Here is an 8,462-nt window from a genome sequence, read left to right on the forward strand (position 1 = left end):
GCTGAATGGTGCTTAAAACCACATACACACTATGTTCTAGCCACATGCAACTATATTCAGTTCTCAAATGGCTTATTCTTTTGAATGTGTGGTTTCTTCTACTTTCAGTAGCTTCCAATTCCCTCATAATTCCTGGTCATCCTTCAATATTCAGCTTAAAAGTGGGTATAGTTGTGCATGGTTTGGAGGCTTGAGATGGGAAGGTCACTTGAACTCATGGTTCAACATTAGCCTGGGAAACATAGCAAGACCTCTTCTCAAAACACAAAGCAAGAGTCAATTTAATGTTTGTTGCTCTGGTAAACCTTTACTGATCCATTCAAGCAGAATTAGGTGTCTCTTCTCTATTCTTATAATACTCAATAAAATACTTTTGTACAACTTAACAAATTATGTCAATATGTTGTCTAATTCAGCTCTCTAGCAGAGTGTTTTGTGCACAGACCATTCTGAGTGATTGTTTGTTGACTTATTTACTGAGTGACAATCATATGTCAAGCATTGCACTAGTTTTTGTGTACATTATTTTAACCTTGACAGGAAATCTGCAAGATATGTGCTATTATTCTTATATTGCATATGAAGAAACTGAGTAAATTCCCAGTTTTGAACCTGAGTTCAGACCCATGACTCTATATTCAGTATTTCTCCCATTATCTCAAATGAATTAATAAATCTCCTTCACTTCACTGATACCTTTTGGTAATAATATCCCATTTTAAACATTAACATTAAATCTTTGATCTTCTTTTTTTTAGTTTTGTGTTGGATTACTAAACTCATTTTTACTTGATTCAGCCTCTAGTTGTAGAGAAAAACACACCTCAGATATCTCAGCATTTCATTTAAATTTTGCTTTTTAATTAGAAAGTTTGTGATGATTTGAGGTCAAAGTTTGATTAACGTCCCATTGTAAGGGAAGGGTTGTATTTAATCACCAGTCTGCATATCATCTAACAGCTATAAAAGGTCCAAAAACATTATAAGTCATATTGAGATTATAAAGTTAATATACCTGAAGGGAAAGCCTGGAGGCAGTTAAAGCTAGACACACAGGAGGTTGTGCTGATTGTCTCTGAAGCCATGTTAAATGAACGAGTATGTATGAAAGGGCCAAATGGAACTTCTATAAAAATTTTAGAAGTACATGAAATAGTTTCATGAGGAATTCAAGCAGTGACAGTCTCGGCTTTGTCATCAGTCCAGTCAGAGAGACCAGAGATCTAATCCTAGTTTCGCTACCTAGTAACTGAGTGAAAATTAGCCAGTTACTTAACTTTGTCTAAACTTCAATTTCTTTATCTTCAATTTCTTTAAAAGAAGTTTAAACTTTGTCTAAACTTCAATTTCTTTATCTTCAATTTCTTTAAAAGAAGTTTAAACTTTGTCTAAACTTCAATTTCTTTATCTTCAATTTCTTCTATCTCTTCAATTTCTTTAAAAAGAAAAGAAGTGTATTAGGCAGGATAATTACTATCAAGGAACATTAAAATTCCAGAGGCATAATTTAATAAAGCAAATAAAATCTACTACAAGTGTTCTTGGTCATGCAGCTCTCCCGGGCAGTGTTTCTCCAAGGATTCCTGTGTGATCCCAGGCTTCTTCCATTTTGTAGTTTCAACCTCCCTAGGTTCTTTGATGACTTTATTCAACTGGTAAGTAGGGAAAGAAAGACAATGCAGAGCATTTGTGGGAGGTTTTCAAGGTATTCTGGGCCAAGACATTAATGGCTTTCATCATTTTTGTACACATTCTTTTGGACAGAACTCAGTTACATGACCCTAACTAATCATGAGTGGCTGGGAAGTACAGTGTTCAGAAGGAAAAGGAAAGTTCGGTGAACACAAGCTGTCTCTGCCTCTTAAGGTCATGAAGGTGTTCTAGGGTGAAAGAGATGCCATGCGTAATGTGCTTGATACTCAGTAAGTAATCAACAAATAACAACTTGTTGGAAATGCAATACTGGCTGCAAAGAAAAGTCCTTACTCTTTTGTATGGCGACAGAAGGTAATGTTTTACTGATTTGGCCACATCAGGAAGTGTAAACATAGAAAGGCGTTTGAGGAAGGGGTTGCTAGGTGTTCATATAAGCTTAGTTCACAGAACCTCAAAAGAGTATACTCTAGATAAGCTGAATGTCTAAGAACAAACAGACTCTGGATTTGTGAATGAGTTTAAGTGTAATAATAAGTAAAAATTCTGGTCAATTTTCTGTTCCTTTTAAAAAAACTTTTTAAAGGAGAATAAAAAATAATAAAAAACATTAGAAACAATACAGAATTTCACTAAACAAGATGAGAGGAATTCAACAATGGTTGTTTTGAGGACAACAGTATATAATACAACAATCATTAGTTGTTCATATTACCAGATATAAGCATGCACAATTGGTCAAAAAAATGTAAGCATTAACTGTTCCTTTCAATAACCCAATAGAAATCAGCAGTACAATATCCCAGCTATCCTTGTATATACATATATATTACTTTCCCTTCCTTCTTTCTTTCTTTTCTCCTCTCCCTCATCCCAGTTATTCCTTCCCTTTGAGCAGTTTCTTTCCTTTTAGAATATCTATTGTACCTTTCAGATTTTATTTACTCTTTCAGGTTCTTACCATAGGGAGAAATATGATGTTTACACATATGGGTCTGATTTATTTCACTTATGCGTGTGGTCTCTAGTTGCATCCCTTTACCTACAAAAGCCTCGCATTTATTTTTCTTTATAGCTGACTAATACTCCATTGTATAAAAATACCATATTTTTCTTATCCACTCCTCAGTTGATGGGCATTTGGGTTGTTTCCAAGATTTTGCTATGACAAGTTGTGCTGCTATAATCATGGATGCACATATATCGCTGTGGTATGATGTTTTCAGTTTTTCTAGAAAAATACCCAAAAGGGAAATAGCTGGGTTAAGTGGGACCTCTAATCCTAATTTTTTTGGGAATCTCCACACTGATTTCCACAGTGGTTTCACCAGTCTACACTCCCACCAACTGCCACTCCTGCCCCTCATTTGTTACTGGTTGATTTCTTGATGATAGCTATTTTTTCTGGGATGAGATGGAATCTCAGTGTTGTTTTAATTTGCATTTCTTGAATGACCAATGCTGTTGAACATTTTTCCATTATTTATTTGCCATTTGTATTTGTTCATCTGAGAAGTGAGTATTCATCTCAGATGCCTGTTTTTTCATGGTCTTTCAATTTTGGGGGCCTGATTTTTTTAATTCTTTATATGTTCTAGATAGAAGTCCTTTGTCTGAGGGACAGTTGGCTAAAATTATTTCCCAATTCATGGATTTTGTTTTTACTCCGTTGGTGATTTGTTTTAATGTACAAAAACTTTTTAATACGATGAGAGCCCAGTTGTCGATTCTTTGAAGTATTTCCTGCACAGTCTGCTTTTTGTTCATGAACGCTCTGCCTACCCCTGTGTGTTCCTTTTTTTGTCTCCCATTTTCCTGCTTTTAAGTTAGACAGCAGGGTTCCTCAGGTACAGCACACCTTTCTCTTCCCACTTGTTTTCTCCTCTATTGCTAAAGATTTTTAAATGTCTAAGAACAGAGACTATGTTTGTCTTGCACACTATTATGTCTTGCCTCTATATAACCCAGCACATTGTATAGAGGCAAGAACTATTTGCTGAATGAATTTAATCTATATTGGCAATTGCTTCAAGAGTTGATTTACGGATCGAATTAAGTAATGTGTGGGACTACACATCCCTATCTCTCTAGGGTGAACCGGTCCCAAGAACGAGGTGCACATGGATAAATAAGAAAAGTAAAAGAGAGACAAGCAAAATAAGAGAGACAGTATTCTGAGATCAGGGGGCTTACAGCCTCTCAGACTGCTCCCTCCAATACCACACTCAGTCACCTTTATTCCATGAAAACCAAGGGCGTAGCTAGTACAAATGGGCAGATACCAGATGTTTTAGCAAGGATAGTTAAAGGCTTACCCTTCCCCACATGAGATCCAAGACACGCCTATAATCCCAGCATTCAGGAGGCTGAGACAGGAGGATCGTAAACTCAAGGTTAATCCAGGTTATATAATAAAGCCTTATCTTAAGAAACTCTAACAAACAAATCATTGTGTCCTCAATGCATTCTAATCAAAGAATGTCCTTATAGCCCAGCTTGGTGGTGCACGCCCATAAGCCCAGCACTCAGAAGGCTGAGGCAGGAAGATCGTTGTGAGTTCGAGACCAGCCTGGGCTACAAAGTGAGCTCAAGGCCAGTCTGAACTCCATAGCGACACTCTGCCTCAAAAAGATCAAAAAAAAAAAACAAAAACAAAAACAAAAAACAAAGAATGTCCTTCTCTACAGTAATGGAAAGAGAATGAGTCCTTAACTTTTGCTTCTGCCACTTATAATCTGGGGGATTTGGGAAGTTCTTCTAAGGCTTGTTTGTTTCCCTGTATTAGATAGGCACGATAATGTGTGAAGTTATTACAATGAAAATTAAATTTAAAAAATGATGTTGTATTTTCCTAACACGTAGGAGACATCAAGAAACTTGCTCCTTCCCCTGGGCCCTATGCTTCTCTACATAATGTCACTTTTAGTTGGGAGAGAGTAGGACATAATATGTGCTATTCACATTGTTTCTTTCTGTTTTTCCACTGTTCATTTGTAAAGTAAAAGCAAACAAGCCTTCATGTTGGTGATCAAAGTAGAGAATTGATTTGTTCCCAAAGGACTCATGGATTCACTGTTAGAAAAGTATTTGGCACCTAAAAAGGTGCCTGATACAGAGTAGGTGTTCAATACATATTTTCCAAAAGAGTAAATTAACAAAGTACCAAGTATGATGCTGTTCTGGCAGATAATTATGGGATGGTTAATTATATTTGTGAAAAAGCAGATTTTATCAAATGAAAGATTTGGAGCGATGGTGTATCCAAACGGCTAATTTAAGTGTTTTCATTCATTCCTTGTAACATTATTCTACTATGTGTCTATTATGCATCAGTCACAATATTAGCTTGGGGATAGTTCTGCTACTCTGCTTAGAGAAATCTCTCATGTTGCTAAAATACGTCAATCACAGAAAGATGTACAGATACTCTATTTTTTTTTTTTTTTTTGGTCTTTTTGAGACAGGCTCTCGCTCTGCAGTTCAGCCTGGTAGTAGTTCACTTTGTAGTTCACTTTGTAGCCCAGGCTGGTCTCGAACTCACAACAATCCTCCTGCCTCAGCCTCTGAGTGTTGGGATTACAGGCGTGCGCCACCACAGCCGTCCAGATATTCTAAGAGTAGCAAAAGGAGATCACTGCTTGCCTTGTGAGGTGTAAACAGCATGGTACTTCAGGTATGGTAAGTAGTAGGATATTGGCTGGAGTGCATGTAGGGGAATGGAAAGAGATGAATCTCAAGAGCCCTATATCCCAGGATAAGAGCCCTGAATTTTATCCCCTACCACGATGACAGTGGTGCTTGTGTTAGTCTGCTGGTATGGCAGAACACCACAGACTGCATAATTTATAAGAAACATAAACTTATTGACTCACAATTTGGAGGCTGGGAAGTCCAACATCAAAGGCTTGGTATCTGGTGAGGGCCTTCTTTCTGCGTTATTCTAGAACAGACAGTAAAAAGCAGGTGTGAATAGGAAGCCAGGAGCCTTATATAGTCAGCATTAATCCATTTATAAGGGTAGAGTCTTTGGGACTCAGAAATCTCCTATGAGGTCCCATTTCCCAACACTGTTGTATTGGGATTAAGTTTCTAACATATTAAGTGTGTGTGGGGTCACATTCCAGCTATCCAGAGGTACTGGAAAATTTTAGTGTAAAGAACTGATAATCCTATTTTAGCTTTAGAAAGCTCTGGATTGGAGGACTGAGATATGAGAGGCACAAACCAGCTAAGAAATTACTGGAATAGTTTAAGTACATAAAAAAAAAATCATAAAGGCTGAAAATAAGGCATAAAAGTGGTGTTAAAAGAGGAGGGGGGTAGTAGATTTTAGTAGATTGAGCTAGATGAGGTAAATGAGAAGGAAAGCTCAGAATTAATCACAGTTTTGTTTTTGATTTGGGCATTTCTGCAGGTGGTGAGGCCTCTGACAGAAACAGAAAACAAAGGGGAGGATTCATATGGATTAAGGATGTGTGACTGGTAGGCAAGTACAAAAAAATTTTGGCTATTGTGAATTTGGAGAATCTGTGGGATTTCAGATACAGATATTTGTTGAATAGGCCAAGGATACTGGCACGTAGCAGAGACTTAAGCAAATAAAATGAGGTCGATTAGTAATTCCTATCTTAGAATAATTTCCCATGTTCTAAATTTCTTCATATTTTTCAGTTTCATAACTATGCATAAACCTCTACAATCATCACTACATGTTCATGTTAGCCACTTCTAAAATGTATCCTTAAAAAAAGTAGTGATATTTCTAACAGAAGCTAGTTTGTTAATAAAGTAAATATGTTCACAATTATTTGCATAAAGATGATGTGAAAGAAGTTCTTTGAAACACTGAAATAATTTCTTAGACTAGCTTCCATAATATTGCCAAAAATGTGCTTCCTGCTATATGCTTAGGGATAACTTTTACATTGTCTTTAAGTACAAAATATTTAGCTACTGATTGCTAGATCCTCCTTGGGTTGACCTCAGATTGGGGTTTATCAGTGTAGAGAGACTCAGGCCAAACTTAACTCGTGGAGTAAAAGCAACAGACGAGTAGCAGTGATGGCTGACATGTCTTGAGACTTGTGTGATTTCATGGGGCAGCAAACTAGGCAGCAAACCACAGAAGGACTGCAGATGCACTGAAGGAAGTCATTACAGTTTGGTGAAATTTGAGGCTGGTTTGACAAAAATGAATCCCGCTGGTTGAAGAACTGTTAGTTCTTGGTGGTGGTGCAGAATTTCACCAGCCTTAGTAAAAAGGGGTATGTGTGTGTGAGAGAGGCAATGGGAGGAGACCGACCATAGAATTCCTGATATGACAGGTAAAATGTTAAATACCTAATAGCTTCTCATCATTTAAAAATCGCCAGATTGAAGCACAGTATTCTGGACTTTGTTGGCAGATGGTGTACACAGATTTTCTGAGTATGTTAGCATTTCGCTTGAAACTAGCAAGATTACATCTGATTATGATGCTAACTTAACATTCAGAGAATCTTAAATTTATACCTAATTCTGGGTTAAATGTAGGGCACTAATAACATTTTAAAAGGCTTTGCTAATAGAGCCTCTGGTTCTCATAGAACCCATTTTCAGGATATAGTTCTCCAAAATGCCACAGGGCAGTGTCAATATCTTTCCATGGAAATCTGGCTTGACCAGTAGAGAAAAGAGGCCAGAGGGAAGAAAGGCTAAACCAGGGGAGATGGCAGGTACTGATGTCTGAATCTCTGAATGGGACTTCTCCATTTACCGCCCCTCTCACTTCCTTCTATGGTCTGGACCTTTAATCACCACAGCAGTCAGCCTTGTAGGGTCAAGCTAATCGTGTTGACATCATCCTACTACTTCCCTTTTCAAATTCCAGTGAAGCTATGTGTTTCCTGTCCTATTTGACACCCTAGGGAATGAACACTAGCTGGTTTAGTATCTAAATTTAGGCCGGCAGCCACAAGTCCAGTTTTGGCTGGAGATAAACAAAACCAGGTGACACTTCCAAGCGTCTCAAAGAAAAGGGGGAGAAGAACCCTTCTGAACACCTTTCTGGGGTAAATAAGCTGAGACCTTTCAATAGTTTCACAATACAGACAGGCCCGCTGGCAGGTTCGGAGAAGAGGCTGCCTGCCTGCAGTCTATGGTTTAAGCCCAGAGGACAGCTTTGGGGCGTCTCCAAACATTCTTGACTGCTAGCGCGGCCAGGGAGCACCCCCTTCTCTGAAGCTCCGCGAGCAGCTGCAGCTCCTCTTTGTCAAGCCGTGGGCTTCAACCGCACACACCAGGACACCGTTAGGGTGGGGTGAAGTGGGGCGCCGCGTCCCCTCCCCCAAGGCGCGCGTCGGGCTCGTCGCCCCGCCCCCTCCCCTTCTGTGACCCCCGAACCCCGCCAGAGGCGACCTGTTGGCAGCCGAGGTCACGTGACGCGGCCGGCCGCGCACTCCCGGCGGGCGGCCTCCTGTTGCGCCCGCCGGGCGGGTTCCTTCACGTAACGCGCGGGCGCCGCCCCGCTCTTCCCTCGCGGAGCGAGGGGAGGGCGGGCGTCGGGAGGAAAGGGAAGGGAAAAGGGGTGGGAGAGGGAGGAGGGACGGCGCCCGCGTCACGTGACCCGGGGGCAGCCCGGAAAGCTCCGAGGAGGAGCCTGGCGCCGCCATTTTCCTGCGGCTCCCCGTCCCTCTTGCCCTGCCCGGCTCCAGCTGACCGAGGAAGGGGTGGGCTGAGCTGAGGCGGGGGCGAGGGAGTGCCCGACTCGGTGTCAGACCCCGTGGGGGACTCGGGCCGCTTCTCCTCGGGCTGGGCGGCGGCACGCGGCC

At 40.4% G+C, this 8,462-nt stretch overlaps 1 protein-coding gene and 1 long non-coding RNA gene across 2 annotated transcripts in view; one reads left to right on the top strand and one right to left on the bottom strand.

Annotated features, from left to right (window-relative positions):
- Positions 1-1,492: 1,492 nt before the first annotated feature.
- On the bottom strand, positions 1,493-5,564 carry LOC106148011. Its single transcript, XR_001233102.1, has 2 exons — positions 5,526-5,564; positions 1,493-1,652 (listed from the first exon to the last, which is right to left on the bottom strand). It is a non-coding gene; the product is annotated as an uncharacterized LOC106148011 (long non-coding RNA).
- A 2,732-nt stretch (positions 5,565-8,296) lies between these two features.
- Picalm (phosphatidylinositol binding clathrin assembly protein) overlaps positions 8,297-8,462 on the top strand; it is a gene marked incomplete in the record, with an annotated part of 99,350 nt that continues 99,184 nt past the window's right edge. Inside the window, 1 exon segment of the mRNA XM_005379748.2 lies at positions 8,297-8,462.

This window comes from Chinchilla lanigera, unplaced genomic scaffold (assembly GCF_000276665.1).
Source record: "Chinchilla lanigera isolate Chin_1 unplaced genomic scaffold, ChiLan1.0 scaffold00013, whole genome shotgun sequence".
Lineage (NCBI taxonomy): Eukaryota > Metazoa > Chordata > Mammalia > Rodentia > Chinchillidae > Chinchilla > Chinchilla lanigera.